At 43.6% G+C, this 18,356-nt stretch overlaps 2 non-coding genes across 2 annotated transcripts; both read left to right on the forward strand.

The window, feature by feature from the left end:
• The first annotated feature begins 13,605 nt into the window (after positions 1-13,605).
• On the forward strand, positions 13,606-13,678 carry trnav-aac (transfer RNA valine (anticodon AAC)). Its single transcript has one exon. It is a non-coding gene; the product is annotated as a tRNA-Val (tRNA).
• Positions 13,679-15,839: 2,161 nt separating this feature from the next.
• trnav-cac (transfer RNA valine (anticodon CAC)) lies at positions 15,840-15,912 on the forward strand. Its single transcript has one exon. It is a non-coding gene; the product is annotated as a tRNA-Val (tRNA).
• The last annotated feature ends 2,444 nt before the right edge of the window (positions 15,913-18,356 follow it).

Genomic DNA, 18,356 nt, shown 5'->3' on the forward strand with positions numbered 1-18,356 from the left:
ATTGCCGTACCGTCTGGTTAGGAAGTAAAGCCGTCCGAAAGGGTTTAGTAAGTTGTTTGGCTTATCTCCCGCTATTATACTTCTGTTTTAAAGTGGTTGTAGGAAAAGGCTTGAAGGTGTTCATTGTATTTAATATTTAAACAGATCGTGAAAACGTTTGTGAAACAGGAAGTCCCGGGATCAGGAAGCGTTTACACTTGGAAGGTTCGTTTAAAAATGAAATGTTGTTGTGTGTGTGTGTGTTTTATTAACAATATTACAGTTTTTAAAGAAACATTTAAGAAACAGTTTATTTACAGCGGCTTCTCTGTTTTAAATTTATTATCAAGTCCTAATAAATATATTGTCTGTAAATAATAAGGCGTTGTAGTGAATGTCTAAGGCTATTTTCAAAGGTCTAAAAAAGCTAAAGGTTTTGAATGTCCTGGACATGTTGTTTTAAGTTTGATTTCTGTCGCCGTTTAAAGATGTAAATGTAATGTATATTTTTATTCTTCCCAAGACTCTTGGGATAGTCATTCTGTGAATGAGCTATTGAGGACAATTACCCCGTCTAAGTGGGATCAAACATCTTTCCCGGTGAGATCACCGAGAGGATCCCCCACGGTGGTCTTGGAGACCCCCCAACATCTACTCAGGCCACAGCCTTCTGGGGGTAATTCTACACCCCAGATTCAGCCCGCCGCATTGTCGGGCGGAACAAATACAGGCATCCAACAACCTCAGGGGTCGCCGTCAGTCAGGGCTGACACACCACCCAACGACGGCCTGGTTTCAACATCGTCCCCCCAGACCCGTTTCTTGGCTACAGAAACGCGGAACAGTACCCCGCGCTTGGCCAGGGTGTCACCGCAAAGGCCTTCTTGGTCTCCGTCCATGAGTATACACTCGCTCCTTACCTCCTTCGACCGAGATTTACCGGAGCGACCATCCTTTGAAGCTGAGCCAGGCCACCAGCCCCCGGAGCTTCTTCCTGAAGGTCGGCATGAGTTGCTACATACTTTGTTACAAAATCAAAGACTTGTGTTAGTGGGGCAAAACCTGCTGATAGAGAGCCAAAACACCCTTATTAATACCCTTACTAACGAATTGTACCGTATTTAATGTTTTAATAGACACAAAACGCCTTACTATTGTGTGTTGTTGGAAAAATAAAAAATAAATTAAAAAATGTCCTGACTTGGTAAAAGAACTCACAAACTAAAGGATTATGAACAAGCTAGGGCCCCAAAAAGACCTTCCCGAGAGAACATCCCCGGCCCTGTTGTGAACTCCTCTGATGTCCCAATGAACCTGGAACTATTACAAATGATAAATGATTTAAATAACCCCCAATTACCACCGATAGAATGTGAATTAACAGACTTACCGGTGAACCCCGACCTGATACAGATGGTCAATGATCTAAATAACCACCTCCCACCGGTAGCGCTTATAGAGGTTCACCCCCTAGTTCACCCCGATTTGTTTGAAATGGTGGAGGCTTTGGAGGAGCTACCCCGACCAAATTCTGCCCCTATTATAAATGATTTGAGACAATTAGAACACAGGATGGCGGCAGAAGCAGCCATCACTATAGAGGAGGGTCTTGACATTAACCGGTTGGATATCTTTGAAGGACTTTTACAGGCTTTAAATGAGCCTCCTCAAAAAGGGGGTTTTGTAGATGTCAGCAGTGGGGGTGTTCGGAATTTGGAGGGTTCTGGGACTGATAAGGCTGTGGAGGACATGCTCTGTGAGAATGTAGGGGGTGAAGGCTTTGTTCAAAATGATGATGTGTCCAAGAGTACCAGTGATCCCGTGATTATAGATAGACCGGCCTATAACAATTTTGAAATGATTCAGCGTTTTAATTTTGCAGAACTTTTAAATTGTGACAATTATGCAGAAATATTTGTCAACATATACGAGGCCTTGCAGAAAATGCTTGAACAGGTTGCTGAAAGGGTCAGACCTCGAGATGTTGTACAGTTAGAACTCAGAGGGGATGATTTGTTTAGCAACCTATCTGTAATGCTGAGTGGAGATAATTTAGACGTCTGGCTAAAATCGAAGCATTATTGCAAAGTAACGCAGCCATCATAGCTGATGAAAGTCTGTCTCTAGTAATGAATGTGGTTCGTAACCCTGAGGGTGGGGTGCTTAGAAGTCTGTCGAAATGCTTGAAGAACGACATAATTAGGACCAAGCTCAGGCAATTAGTGGTGAGTTCCAGTGGGGACAATAAGCTCTGTTTTGCTTACAGTTTAATAAAACTACTCACCCCCGACATGCCTGAACCCCAAGCTCTGCAAGAGGCTTTAATGCTTCATCAGAGGGCCGGCTTAAACTCTCAACAGATGGTTGCCTTTTCAGACATCACCAAGTTTGAGGAGTTGTTGTCTTTAAAAATTGTTGTGTGGTACCATTGTGAGGTAAAGGAAGTATTTGTGAAATTTCAGACACATGCTGAAACCCATACACAGACACTGTTTCTCTTCCTAAGTGATAGTCATTACTTTGGAATAAAGAGTTTGACGGCTTTTTTGGGTTGTTCGTATGTTTGTCATTGTTGTTATAAGGCCTTCAATGATAAGCTTAAGCACCGCTGTGACGGTTACTGTAACGTCTGATTCAATCCCCAATGTTGTAAGGGTTTGGCCCCTACCATCCGATGAAAAGATTGCTTAAGGATTTGTCTCTCTGCGTTCTGTTTTTCCGAGCATAAGGTACAGAGGGCCGCTGCTGAGGGGGTTAAAAAACTGAGTTATTGTGATCAAACTAAATATTGCCCGCAATGTTGCCTCCAGTACCGTTTTCATGAGGTTAAACCACACAAATGTCTGGAGCCGAGATGCAGGATCTGTAATGCTGATTTAACCCCGGGGTCCGAACACCAGTGCTTTATTCAGCCGGTTAAAAAGGAGCCGCCGCACAACCGGTATGTCTTTTTTGCTTTTGAATGCCGGCAAGAAAACGGGGTCCACGTTGCTAATTATATACACTGTATTGACATGTTGGATCGTGAGTGGTCAGCTAGCGGTGAGAGTTGTGTCAGGGAAATCATTACGCGGTATCGCGGTCCAAAATACCTCAATTACACATTTATTGCCCACAATGCTAAGGGTTATGATTCTTACATTTTGATGAAGTATCTGGTGGAAAATGGGGTGACCCCAAAAATAATAGCTCAGGGTAGCAAGATCATGTGTTTCACCGACGAAGCTTTCAACTAACGTTACATAGACTCGTTAAATTTCCTCCCCATGAAATTGAGCGCTTTGCCTAAGGCTCTGGGTTTTGAGGCTCAGAAGAAAGGTTGGTTCTGCCATTTTTTTAATACTAAGGACACTCAAAATTATCGAGGGTCCTACCCGCCCGCCTCTTATTATGGGGTTGATACTATGATGTCTCATGAGAGGGAGGAATTCTTTAAATGGTACAATACGGTTAAGGGAGGTGTTTTTGATTTCCGAGAAGAGATGGCCGCTTATTGTAAAAATGATGTGGTGATCCTTAAAGAAGCCTGTGTGCGTTTCTGCGCCGAGGTTATCAACACATCGGGTCTCGACCCTTTGCAAAGTGTGACCATAGCGTCTCTCTGCATGAAAATGTATCGGTCCAATTTCTTGCAGAAAAACACTATAGCGGTCACCACTTCTGACAACTATCGTGCTAGACAAAAGAACTTTTCGACTGTCTCCATACAGTGGCTGGAATACCTGAGTGCCCGGGATAACATCTTCATCAGACATGCTTTAAATCAAGGGGAAGTCAAAATGGGGCCTTACTACTTAGACGGTTTTAGCAACGTGTCCGGGCGGCGTACCGCTTATGAGTTTGCTGGTTGTATTTACCATGGCTGTCCTCAGTGCTTCGACCCAAACACCTTTAACCCCGTAACACAAAAACTCTGCGGTGATATGTACTATGATTTCCAGGAACGAATTGAAACTTTAAAAAACACCTATGGTTTGAACGTGCTGGTGATTTGGGAACACGAGTGGACGACCCTGAAGCAACAGGATGCGGGGGTACAACGGTTTATGGAAACCTTGGACTTTCCTGAACGTCTAGAGCCCCGGGATGCGTTATTTGGGGGTCGTACCAACGCCCTCTGTTTACATTATGAGGTAAAGGAGGGTGAGAGAGTAGATTACTATGATTTCACCAGTCTGTACCCTTATGTCAACAAGACCAAAATGTACCCGGTGGGGCGTCCAACCATTGTTTATCGTGACTTTCTCGAAATCGGACATTACTTTGGTTTGATCAAAGTCACCATGTACCCTCCTCGCGAGCTGTTCTTACCCGTGTTGCCTTACAGGTGTTCGGGAAAATTGATGTTCCCTCTGTGTAGAACGTGTGTGGAAACTGAAAATAAAACTACCTCTTGTCTGCACAGTGATGAAGAGAGAGCGCTGACGGGTGTCTGGTGTAGCATTGAGCTTGACAAGGCGGTGGAGAAAGGTTACAGAGTCGGTAAGGTGTATGAGGTTTGGCATTTTTCTGAAAAACCTGATACTCTTTTTGCTGATTACATTATGACCCATCTGAAAGGGAAACAGGAGGCATCGGGCTATCCCTCATGGTGTGTTGACTCCGCGGCCAAAGAGCGATACGTTCAGCAATATTTTGAAAAGGAAGGGATCCGTCTAGAGCCGGGGAACATAACTGTAAACCCCGCCAAGAGACAAATGTCCAAACTGATTTTAAACAGTCTGTGGGGTAAGTTTGGGGAAAGAAATTACCGTCTAAACACAACCTTGATTAAAACCCCTGAACAGTTTATAGAATTTATGTTTTCCAAACAACATGCAGTATCACACTTTCAATTCTTAAATGACCACGTGGCACAGGTCCAGTGGAGGGCCCCTAAAGATTTCCCCACCAAACAGGGGAACGTTAATGTTTTCATAGCGGTTTTTACCACGGCTTACGCCCGGCTTGAACTGTACAACTTAATGGATCAGTTGCAGGAACGCACGCTCTATCATGATACTGACTCTGTAATCTTTGTCACCAGGCCAGGGGATTGGGTCCCTCCCCTCGGGGACTACCTTGGGGAGTTAACGAGCGAACTAGATCCTCAGGACCACATAGTGGAGTTTGTTTCAGGGGGTCCTAAGACTTACGCATACAGAACGGCTGCGGGTAAGACCTGTATGAAAGTTAAGGGTTTCACTCTGAAACATTGTAACAACAAGCTCATTAACATCAAGTCTCTGACGACCCTGGTAGAAAGTTTTGTAACCGAGAAAGACGCGCCTCCTCGTGAGATTATTACAGCCGGAAATCAGATCTATCGCAATAAAAAGGGGTACACGTTGGAAAATAGATCACTAAACAAACGGTTCAGGGTGGTGTACAATAAAAGAGTCTTGAAGACTGATTATACCACTCTGCCTTATGGATATTAGCGGTGGTTTTGATAACAGACTTCAACACCCTTTCTCCTGTATTATAGCCGGTCCCTCCAATTCGGGGAAGAGCTATCTTATAAAGAACATCATAGAAGATGTGGACGCAACCGTGTCCCAAGCTCTTGACAACATAGTGTGGCGTTACTCTTGCTGGCAACCTCTCTACGATGATTTGGCTTCGAAAAAAAATAATCTGAAATTTGTGCAAGGTCTCCCCGCCTCGTTGTGTGACGATGACTTGTTCCCGCCCGGTCAAACTAATCTAGTGATCCTTGATGACCTGATGGAGCAGGCCGGTGACAACAGTGAAGTGGAAAAAGCTTTCACAAAGTACACTCATCATAGGAATTTAAGTATTATTTATTTAGTTCAAAATCTATTTTTTCAAGGTAAAAAAAGCCGCACTATTAATTTAAATGCCAATTATATAATTATTTTTAAATACCCCAGAGATAAACTACAGGTCACCGTCTTGGCTCGTCAAATGTACCCTAACCAGACCAAGTTCTTTTTGGAGGCATTTGAGGATGCCACCAAAAAACCCTACGGGTACTTGATTGCGGACTTAAAAGCACAAACCCCAGAAGACTTTCGCCTCAGAACAGGTTTGTGCCCGCCCGATTGGCCGGCAGTGTATGTGCTAAAGAAAAGGAAATAAATAAGAATGTCTGTTCGGATTAAAAGAAATCTGCCGCTTTTGCAAATGTTATTTGAGGGGAGCCCGCGCCATAGGAAAGCTGTGCTGGCAGGGGCCCCCTCGGATTTGATCGAGACCCTGTGTGAAATAGCTTTTAACATCTTACGCGGTAATATACCCCTAACCCCTTCTCAACATTCTAAACTCAAAAAACAAAAAGCGGTTATCAAGATCATCGCTAATAAGAAGTATTCTATTAAAAGAAAAAGAAAGAAGATTAATCAAACCGGGGGTTTTATAGGACCGCTGTTGAGCATAGCCGTGCCTTTCCTAACCAGTCTTCTAGCTTCCAGAGTGGGTTAATAATGGAATATGCTCAGAAAATTTTTTTGATCCCTCAGGAGCAGCTTGAGAAACTGAGAAAAAATGTTGTCGGGCCAGAGCCCATTAGACAAACGGCCGAAAACAACCTGGACTCTGAAATGAAAGCTATACAGGCCAGGGCCGATTTAAATCAGTATTCCAAAGCCCAGTTGTATACCAACACGTTACAGCGCTACCTCCGTCTGGTTAGACAGGGTGAAAAAGATCAAAACATTTTAACTTTAACCATGGCCTCTCAAGAAAATGGTTCTGGGGCTGATGCGGGGGGAACGGTTGATAAAGATGTTGCGGTGACCGAACCTGTAGAGAGTTCAGAGGGAGATGTTGTAACGGATGTTTTGAGAAACATGCCGGCCAGAAGCAAAAGACATGCAGAATATATCCTGCACAAAATGGTTCAGAAACCGTGGGTAACGGCTTGGAATGAACAGGGTGAATTTGTTTTTAAAGGACAACTGATCAAAGGTTCACACATGTTTGATTTGTTGAAGAGTGTCACTAGCACTAATAAGGTACCCGATAGTCGCCGACCTGTAGGCTGGAATGCTTTCCTACTGGCGATGGCCTGTCTGAACATGCCCCAATCCACAGTTCCTAACCAGGAAACGCGACAAAAAATCCGTCTGTGTAAAGAGGTGGAGCCTGATCTGACTCCGATATCTCATTACTCTGACCGTGCTGAGCGACCATCCTCAGGATCTATCCATCGTTGGGAAGCTTATTAATCTCATGTTTTTATTTGTCTCCCCTGTAAATAATGACCCGACAAACAATTTTTTATTTTATTTTTTTTATTTTCAAATGTTGTACATTTATTTATAACATAACCCCTGCTTTGTATAAGAATTGTGTTGAATAAAAACAAAACTAATGATTAAAAGGCTGTTTTCATTATTTTTTCACCTTAACACGCATGACATCTATTAAAATCCTCACAAGAACACCCCATCTGTATACATGTCTGGCTAGGGTCGTAAGTCATTGTGTTATAAGGGGGGGTCCACAGTGTCCTGACAAACTCTGCCACTTTTTTATCATTTTGGCCTAAATCCTCACTGTACAAGGCCATAATATCGGGGTATGACCTTCCTTTAGATCTATTATATAAGAAAAACACACAGTGTTGACCACAAGTGAAGGTCTGAAGACTTTGTACTTGACGACAGCTGTAAATGGTTTCTTGACAGTTGTTGAGCAGAAAGTTATTGATCTTCCGAGGGAAAGGTCTGAAATCTGGGGGGTTTCCATAGGAATCAAAAAATTCACCACGTTGGTCCTCCCTTAGATAAATAACCAGCCAATGTTCTCCGGGCATATTTTTAGGGTGTGTGTTGATTATGTACATTGCAGGTAAATTCTTGATCTTAAATTTAGGCAGCTGATCGCAGGCGTAGACTCCTTGAAACAGTTTCCGTGAGCCGGCCAGGGCATTCATGATGTGGTTGAGCTCTCTGGTGTTCATTTTAATAATAATCATACAGAACGTTTCTCCTCTGATGCACCTCAATAATGTTGTCAAACACAGCATACACGACCATATTTACAGTGCGTGGTAGAGGCTGCTTGAAACGCATCTCCAAACGCATATTGCCCGTCTTCATCAGTGAAAAATGTTGTCCACACTCTTCGTCAGGGGCCAGGTTGAAACCGTACAGGGTGTAACCGCTGCAGTATTCCCGGCGATCGATCAGCAGAGTTTGATCCTTGAGATGGCGACCCTTAGCCAGTACTAGACTGTAATATTCACGAACCGCATTGCCGTTTTCAAAGTCAGGTTGAAAAGGTCTGGATGGAACCTGCACACCATCGACGTACAATACTATAAATTCCACGTTATAATGTTTAAAGTTAAAGGGGTTCTTGTTGTAAACCCCGGTAAATGCATCATTATCCACAAGACCTATAATAACCTGTTTTGGGAGCTGTCCTAGAAACAGATTTTCCTGGTTCATCACCCGTGTCCCTGCGGGGATACTGTGGACTTTCATATAGACTCTTTCGATCGGGTACTCGGCGTTTGCCGTCATTAACGCCTGCGCGTGTCCTAGTTTAACCGCCGGGGAGACGGACACTTTTTTCACAAACAGCGAGGCCGATAATATGGTCAGTTTATATTTTTCCGTATCAGGGGTCATCAGACAAAAAGCACTTTTACTACGGATCATTTTAATTTTTATGTCTACCCCGTTGAGCATGAGTTTTTCTTGGAAAAATATGTCTGCATGGATATGCCCCATTAGCTCAAAGGTCCTCCCTTCTGTTGAAGAGGCAGTTCTTTTTTGCAAACCCTTATTGAGTCCCTCTGGATCCTTGTCGTCCATAGCTTCCGAGATGTCTTTGAAGAAAAGGCCGGGGCTGAACTGTTTGCTTAGGGTCTCCTCACTATAATTAAGTTTACACTCCATCATGGCTCTATAGGGGTAAGTATTGCTGCTTTGACTAATGAGCCGATCTCTTAGGGTCACATCCACCTGTGAAAACATGGTGGCCACCGGGTAATTGATGACCCCAGCGATGGCCGTCTTCTCGATTGCATCGCCATCCTAATCAGTCACTTTACAGTTCATTAAAATAAATGTGTTATTCAAATCAGTATAATCCTCGCCATTGCCAGCTATAAAAAACTCCAGAGGGGCCGTGTTTGAAATTGCAGATAGAGGGGGAATCTCTACATATATGATCTTATCTATACTCGTTTGAGTGTATGGAACTGTAAACAGATCCAGTTCTGATTTGACGCATACTTCCGATAGACTGTGGAAAAAAGACATGTTTAAAAGATGTATCCTGAGGCTCTATTTTTCTTTCTTTGAGACTTTCTTTTTGCAGGTTTTTTCTTGTGCTGCTTCCTTCTCCGAGTGTTTCCACGATATGTTGGAGAATGAGAGATTCTTCGTTTTTTGTTAGCCACGGATCTTCGTCGCCCTGGTGGACACATGCTGTTTCTTCTTTTACCCCCCCTCCTCGCCATTACCATGAGACCCGAACCCTCCTGATGCTCATGGCTAGCTGCCCGGTTCATAACATTGGTGAACACGTCACTAACAATATTTTTAGCCGCTGATTTCAAGTGGGGTCTGGCTATAGCAAAGCCTCTCTTAAGCAGGGGTACGGCCATTCTAAAGAGACCACGAAAGAGTCCTCCTAGACCGGCGCCATACATTGTGGGGGCTCCTACAAAACCGGGCAAGCCGTTCCATCTTGCATCTTGTAATAATCCACATAGGCGCTAGGATCTACATAACCCCTCGAGGTAGCCATTTTAATAATGTACACACTGTTTCAGGGGTCGAAAATGTAGTTTGACATTAACTTTACCGAAGCGGAAGGGTACGTTGATATTCTGATCCGATTTTACTTCGATCGTGATGTTGTCAAAGTGGGTCATTGAGACTGGTACGTAGTGTGGTTTGTCATAAGTAATTGTGACCATGTCATTGCTTTTACCTTTAATAAGTACATTTCTCAAAAGGGGGACATAACTATCCCAGACCCTCTGGTGGGTTATGATATCCGTATACACATAAAGAGTGTAAAAGCAGCCACACCACTTCTGAGAACCTGCTCTCTGTGTCAGAATAGAACCCTAATATACGCCCCAGTTGGCCGCTGGTTTGAATGCTAATACCTGGTTTTGACACCTTGTACACTCTGTTTTTAATAGGGTTGTAATATAGCTTGATGTTGGGGGTGCCTTCTGAGAACTGTTTATGCATCTCATCTAATATTTTATCCACATTGTCATAATAACCTCCTTGTATCGTGAATGTCCATTGACTCTTTTTAACATCATCAAAAATGGCGAAAGTGGCATCCTTATCTTGTAAAACAGCCCAAGTGTAAGGATACTGTATTTCCGCCAACCCCACTTCCCACGACCCCCTTAGATCTATAGATTTTCCAAATTCCAAATATTTCATTTTTAGGGTATATATCGAGAGAGGCGTTACTGGGTAGAGTCACGTAGAAGCCTCCTGATTCGATCTTGAGTATCGAAAGTAATGCCCCCAACACACCCGCGGGCATGTTGTTATGAGGATTGAATATCGCAAACCTGTTGTTCCGGGACCCAACTATTGAACTTTTCAGGCCATCCAAGCCATTTCATCAACACATATTTTTTCCGGTTCTGGGTTTTTTCAGCTAATATCTTTTCAACTCTGTATACACTGTCTTTACCCACAATAATTTTTTGTAACTCGGCTTCGTAAAACGTTCCTTCTATATTCTCCCCGTCATAGTCTTTTAACCGGTACACGGGGGGGTCTCTAGCCAACTGTTTGGTAACTGTAAAAGTACTCCTTAGCTTTGAAACGCGAACCACATCACAGATGTTGAACTTATAAGTAGTTTTTCCCTTCTTAATAAATGGTCCGTATAATTTTTTATAGACCTTAAAAGAATTACTTTGATCCACATCTATAGGCTTCATTTTAATACTGGTGTGATACCCTTGGTTGTAAGTATCGATAAAATCCTGAACTTTATCAAAATACTTGAACGTGTTGACCGCTGTAAAATATCTCCACATTTTGGTCTTTATGGTGCGGTTAAACCTCTCCACTACCGATGCCTTAAGCTCATTACCGGTGGTGAAATGATGTATTTTGTGTCTCTTCAGTAGATTCTGAAATTCTCTGTTGAGAAACTCTTTTCCTTTATCAGTCTGCAGTTTTTTAGGACATCGACCCTGGGACAATATATCCTCAAAGGCCCTTGTCACCGCCCGACCTGTTGTATTATGTAGAATGCGAGCCCAGGCATATTTTGATAACACATCGATACACATCAACATCAATTTGTGACCATTGTTATGTTTTGATAAATTTGACATATCGACTAGATCCATTTGCCATTGTGAGTCTATGTCAGTTGCATATACGCGGTTTCTTTTAAAGTTAATCCTGAGAGGTTTATGTAAGGTATAGGCGTCTTGTTCCCGTAACCATTCTGAAACAACCACATCATTAACCTTCACTCCGGCCTCAGCGAGTCCTCTTTGAAAACCCTTCTTACCCGCCAAACCCCCAATCTTGGCTGGGTTGTAGTATAGTTCCTGCATTTGGGGAGCTTGCCGAGTCATTCTGTCAAATAACCACACAGACCCACACTATGCGCAAAGTTTTTATACAAGGTTTTTTATTCAACTTCAGGAGAGCAGATACCCCTTTTTAGACATTTGAGAAAAGTATAACATACACAACAATTTTTTCTACGGTCCAGACAAAAAGAAATCAGATGATTGGTTACTTGATCTATATCAACAAATATACCTGTTTCTTTATCTTGTAGGCACACACCTCAGTTACATATGTAAATAAAACAACAATATGACCTATTTTAAAAGTAAACAGAGGTGTATTAAACATGCTCAGTAAAAGGTCATACAGATGTTGATGAAATGGCCTAATATCATTCTTGGCCCCCTTGAGCGCTTCATCCCAGTGTTCGTACCCCCCGGTCTTTGTTACAGCAGCCATTAACTTTTCCAGGTTTGAAAGTTGATCCTCATCGATGGTTAAATCTGTAGAGAAAAGGCTCGCGTTGGCTACTTTTCTGTCAAGCACATGGTGTAATAGCGCTCTCAGGTTAGCTGCAGAGTGTTGATGACAGAACCAGTTGCAGAAGCAGTCCAGGGTCTGAGGTCTTGGAGAGTAACCGCAGTCAAAGGGTTCCAGAGTGTATACAAAATCTGGGGAATAGAACCAGGGGTGATCCCGGGTTTGAAGAGGCCTGTAGAGCCTGTCGACGTCCGCAGCTTTCAGGTAAGACATTCTCTTTAATTTTCAACCATGATTGAATTGTTGCGCCTTTTATCCTATCTCTTCACTACGTCACGACACACCGCCCTCTTAGAAGAGAGTAGCCCCTGAGCCGTCAGACCCCCCTCCAAAACCCCACACGTCGTCTGTTTTATCATCGTCGTCGTCATTCAAGGGGGATATATAATCCATAATCCAGCATATTCTCCTTCTAACCAAATCCAGTTGCGAACATTTGGTCAAGATGTCAAAACCATCATTTATACAGTTTATGACCTCTTTCAAGAACGGCCAGTCCACGGCGTCAAACATAATTTCAGTAACCTGTTTTTCTGGATCCTCCACACCCCCTTCAATAGGGTTTGTAATCAGGGTACTGCTAAACAAAACCTTACGATCTGTAGTTAGAGATAGACTCTTCACCACTCTACCGTAGTTCTGCAAGCTTTCCCATTCACACCTTTCAAAACCCTGAGTCGGAGACTCCATTTCGCATTCTCTTGGACCCTCTTGCAAGCCTTCTAGAGTCTTATCCACAAGCCCCAGATCTCTCCAGGCCATCACCTTCAACCAGTCCTCATAAGAGTATTCAATTACCGTCTCAAAAGGTTCCAACTTACCCTCCTTCTCTCCCAAAGCAAAAAGCTCCACTCCAACATAGCTGGGATCCCTTTTAAAGCGGTAACCCCGTCGAGCCCCCCAGAACAACACCCAGGAGCATTCAATCTTCAAATTGGTGAGTACAGGAACCCTTGCCCGGGATTGTTTCTTGCGGGGTTTCATGTTGATGTCGCTGGACATGTTGAAGAAGCGGGATGTTTCTGATGCTGAGAATTAAAGAGGTATTGCCTAAAAGCAGCGCGGGTTCTTAAATAGAGAGGAGAGTTTCGGGGCGTTGCCTTCAGAGGGGTGGGGGTATTTATGGGTGGCCTTGATGTTCAGGGTTTTATGGGTGTACACTTTCTGACGGATATGACGTAGGAATAATTAAGGAAATAACTCTACCTAAAATCACGCCCCCCAATTATGACGTAGGAATATTAATAAGCTTAGGGCATACGTCATAACAAAATAGGCTGCGCCCAAAAAACCCTACTATCTACTCTTATGTAGTTGAAGGCGCAGTATAGCTCTGATAGTCTGGTGGTGACGGAAGACCACCAGCCGTTTGAACAAGCCATTCAGCATCACCTTGTTGGGCTAAGTGCAGGCACTGTCAGAGCGCAGGGCGTCCTGCCTTTGAAAGAGTTTCCGAAGTGTCCTGATGTGCCCTTTAGCAATGCCAAACAGGTCTGTGAAAATGGCATCCTTTCGCGGCACTTCAGACGCCATCTCACAGTCTAGCCGACCTGAAATGCCTGAGCCCGTTTTACCAGCAGGCTTCAACGGTAACCGTTTGAAGCAAGACGTGGCGGTGTCAGTTTCCGTAGTGTAGCGGTTATCACGTTCGCCTAACACGCGAAAGGTCCCCGGTTCGAAACCGGGCGGAAACAGCCTGCTGTGGGCCGGCCCTTTTCGTCCTGTTTGCCCTCGTGGTTCCCCGGAGGCGGTGGGTAGCTTTTCTTCATTGGAGTGCCCGAAATCGGTGCTCTCAGAGCGTCCGTCCGTCGACAGGTTGAAATTGTAAACGCTGGTGTAGCCACTTTTAATTAAAATCTGATGATGATGATGATGATGATGTTGTTGTTGTTGTTCTTGTTGTCATCGTGATCGCCGTCATTATTATTGTTAAAGTAAAGCAGTAGTTAGATTTGTTGCTATCGTAAGGTGTAGAAGGCACAATAGCTCTGTGATTGTCTGATGGTGGCACAAGACGAGCAGCAGCTGTTTGAACAAGCCATTGAGCATCACCTTGTTGGGGTAAGTGTAAGTCTTGTCATAGCTCAGGGCATTCTTCCTTTAAAAGAGTTTCCAAAGTGTCCTGATGTGCCCTTGAGCAATGCAATATAGGTCAGTGAAAATAGAAACCTTTATCTCACAGGCAGGCCCACGGGAAACGCCTGTGCGCGTTTTACCAGCCTGCTTCGATGGGAGCCAATCGAAACCCCAGGACAGGTTGGTTTCTGTAGTGTAGTGGCTATCATGTTCGCCTCACACGCGAAAAGTCCCCGGTTCGAAACTTGGCAGAAACAACCCGCGGTGCACGCGTGCCAGTGCCGTGTTACCCGTCCTCATCTCTCTGCCCCATGGCCGGCTGTCGTTTTCTCTTCCTCGGAGTGGCAAGAAATCCTGACCTTGAGAACAAATGATCGCAGAAGGGTAGCTTTGCGAGGCGCTGGAACTGACACTTTTAAAATCGATACATGTCGTTGCTGTTGCAATACGACCGTAGCAGGATCGGTGACATTGCTGTTACTCTTATGTAGTTGAAGGCACAAAATAGCTCTGATAGTCTGGTGGTGACGGAAGACCACCAGCCGTTTGAACAAGCCATTCAGCATCACCTTGTTGGGCTAAGTGCAGGCACTGTCTGATCGCAGGGCGTCCTGCCTTTGAAAGAGTTTCCGAAGTATCCCGAAATCGGTGCACTCAGAGCGTCCGTCCGTCGACAGGTTGAAATTGTAAACGCTGGTGTAGCCACTTTTAATTAAAATCTGATGATGATGATGATGATGTTGTTGTTGTTCTTGTTGATGTTGTTGTTGTTGTTGTTGTTCTTGTTGTCGTCGTAGTCGCCGTCATTATTAATGTTAAAGTAAAGCAGTAGTTAGATTTGTTGCTACCGTAAGGTGCAGAAGGCACAATAGCTCTGTGATTGTCTGATGGTGGCACAAGACGAGCAGCAGCTGTTTGAACAAGCCATTGAGCATCACCTTGTTGGGGTAAGTGTAAGTCTTGTCATTGCTCAGGGCGTTCTTCCTTTGAAAGAGTTTCCAAAGTGTCCTGATGTGCCCTTGAGCAATGCAAAATAGGTCAGTGAAAATAGAAACCTTTATCTCACAGGCTGGCCCACGGGAAACGCCTGTGTGCATTTTACCAGCCGGCTTCGATAGGAGTTATTCGAAACACCAGGACGGGTTGGTTTCCGTAGTGTAGTGGCTATCACGTTCGCCTAACGCACGAAAGGTCCCCGGTTTGAAACCGGGCGGAAAGAGCCTGCTGTGGGCCGGCCCTTTTCGTCCTGCTTGCCCTCGTGGTTCCCCGGAGGTGGTAGGTGGCTTTCCTTCATTGGAGTTCCCGAAATTGTTGGACTCAGAGCGTCCGTCCGTCGACAGGTTGAAATTGTAAACGCTGGTGTAGCCACTTTTAATTAAAATCTGATGATGATGTTATTGTTGTTGTTGTTGTTGTTGTTGTTCTTGTTTTTCTTTTTGTCGTCGTGGTCGCCGTCATTATTATTGTTAAAGTAAAGCTACCGTAAGGTGTAGAAGGCACAATAGCTCTGTGATTGTCTGATGGTGGCACAAGACGAGCAGCAGCTGTTTGAACAAGCCATTGAGCATCACCTTGTTGGGGTAAGTGTAAGTCTTGTCATAGCTCAGGGCGTTCTTCCTTTGAAAGAGTTTCCAAAGTGTCCTGATGTGTCCTTGAGCAATGCAAAATAGGTCAGTGAAAATAGAAACCTTTATCTCACAGGCTGGCCCACGGGAAACGCCTGTGCGCGTTTTACCAGCCGGCTTCGATGGGAGCCATTCGAAACACCAGGACAGGTCGGTTTCCGTAGTGTAGTGGCTATCACGTTCGCCTCACACGCGAAAGGTCCCTGGTTCGAAACCGGGCGGAAACAACCCGCGGTGCACGCGTGCTAGTGCCGTGTTATCTGTCCCTGTAACGCGGCCGGCCATCCCTCGGAGTGTCAAGAAATCCTGACCTTGAGAACAAACAATCACAGAAGGGTAGCTTTGCGAGGCGCTGGAACTGACAGTTTTAAAATCGATACATGTTGTTGCTGTTACAATACGACCGTAGCAGGATCGGCGACATTGCTGTTACTCTTATGAGTAGATAGTAGGGTTTTATGGGCGCGGCCTATTTTGTTATGACGTATGCCCTAAGCTTATTAATATTCCTACGTCATAATTGGGAGGCGTGATTTTAGGTAGAGTTATTTCCTTAATTATTCCTACGTCATATCCGTCAGAAAGTGTACACCCATAAAACCCTGAACAACAAGGCCGCCCATAACCTGTTGTTCTTGTTGTTCTTGTTGGTCAACTGTAGAGTGTGAATGGGTCGGCTCTTCCTGTAGTGTTTGGGGGTCTTTTTTAAATATACATGTAATGGTTTAGTAAATCTAAACCGTTATAAGATCAACAAGTTCTGTTGTCTGTAATGGTCCCAGGTCTTAACAATGCCAGTTTTGAATAGTGCGTTTATCATATTCACACTGTCTCTGTCTGTCTCTCTCTCTCTCTCGCCCAATCATTTTATAAGATCAACAAGTTCTGTTGTCTGTTATGATCCCAGGTCCTAACAATGCCTGTTTTGCATAGGGTACTTATGTTATCCACACTGTATCTGGCTCTGTCTCTCCCCTCAAATTTAATTAAAAATAAAATTAAAAAAGAGGGTGTGTGTGTGGGTGTTTGTGTGTATAGGTTAATTGTTTTTGTAAAAAAAAAAAAAAAAAGCTGTGGTTATATTTTATCTCTCACATAATGTGTTCAGTCGTTTTACTTAAATACATTCTAGGGTCTTAAAGCTCATAAGAGTTAGACTTAAGATAAGGATATGCTTTTAAGGTATTTTAGCAGTCTCAATCCCTGATGATAAGGAATCGTTTAAAAAATAAAAACAACTGATCACTCAATGCTAAATAGATCACAACACTCAAGGCTAAATCACTCACACCATGGGTGGCGGGGGTGGGCTCAGACAACAGTACGTATGGCATGTGGTATCAAAACATTCAGAATACTTTTAACCTATATAATTTATAAGCTTTGTAAAATAAACCCAAATATCTCTTTTGCGGGGATAAACGCTGTTCTGAGTAGTTTGTGACTTGTTTAATACCAAACAAAGCATCGCTATTAAAAAAAAAAAAAAATCACTGTAAAAGCGCTAGTTATTTTAGATCTTTATAGTTAGTTTCTTGGCTCAGGTTGTTTTTTAGCGCTTATAAAGGCCTGCAATATTCTTAGTGGTTTGTTGACTATAGGTCTTGATGCACAAAGGCCAGACCAGAACAATGCCTTACAAGCAGATCCGGCATGTGGCCATCAGTATAAGTATGAAGGTCTGGTCTTCAGCTCGACAGACTCATACTGACCTTTCGATTTAAGACTAAAGATCAACAATGTCCGGAAACAACATCAGCGACTTCGATTTAAACGAGTTTTTAGGCAAGTCTTCAGATTCTTTTCATTGACTCAGAGCGTGTTGTGTGCATGTATTGTAAATAAGGCTATAACATCTGTTTTAAGTTTTGTAAAATTATTTTTCAGCCAGTCAACAGGAGTTAATTCCAAACGCTGAGGAGATCATCTGGAACAACGACGGTAAGATTTTTGTGTTTGCGCTCATGGGTTCTTATGTATGGGTGTGTGTGGTTTTGAAGCGGCTCATTAGAGTTATGAAAACGTTTTAATATATATTAATGCCGGTCTCTTTAATTACACAGAAACTATCGAAAGGCCTGTGATTAATGTCTCGACCAAGAGAAGTGGTTGTCCCTAGACAGGCTGTCTGCCGACCGGGTAAGAACTAAACCCCTGTTTGTTTGTATAACGTTTCTGTAAGATGTTTGAGTCCAGTTTTGTTAATTTTAAAAAAATTATCCTGTCTAACAGTATTAAGAAACGTGGTTCGAGACAACGAAAGGCCTTCCACATCGAGGGCTTGTTTCGTTTTACCTTCGAGAACCGTAACCTTTCAAGAATCTGAAAGGCCGTCAGCCCCGGTATCTGATAGCTGTGAGTATATGTCTGCAGCCTGTAAGAGGTTAAAGCTTTTTATAAAGCGGTGTGGTTAAAGGTTAAACATGTCTCTTACCTTCACAGCGGTGCAAAAAGCTAAACCAGCCGAAAAACATAAGAAACGATTATTCTGTGGAGGTAAGTAAGATCTTTCAAACTTTAATGTTTTTAAAAGGGCTTTGTTTGCCCGTTGAGGGCTAATATTTAAGCGATGGGTGACCGTTTCCTGTAGGGCGGGGGGTTCTGGGAAAGATCTTTAGAAGTCCGGACAGATCTAGGCTTGTTTCTGGGGAACGTGTTTAGAAATGACCGA

Source organism: Amia ocellicauda (assembly GCF_036373705.1).
Source record: "Amia ocellicauda isolate fAmiCal2 chromosome 11 unlocalized genomic scaffold, fAmiCal2.hap1 SUPER_11_unloc_6, whole genome shotgun sequence".
Classification (NCBI taxonomy): domain Eukaryota; kingdom Metazoa; phylum Chordata; class Actinopteri; order Amiiformes; family Amiidae; genus Amia; species Amia ocellicauda.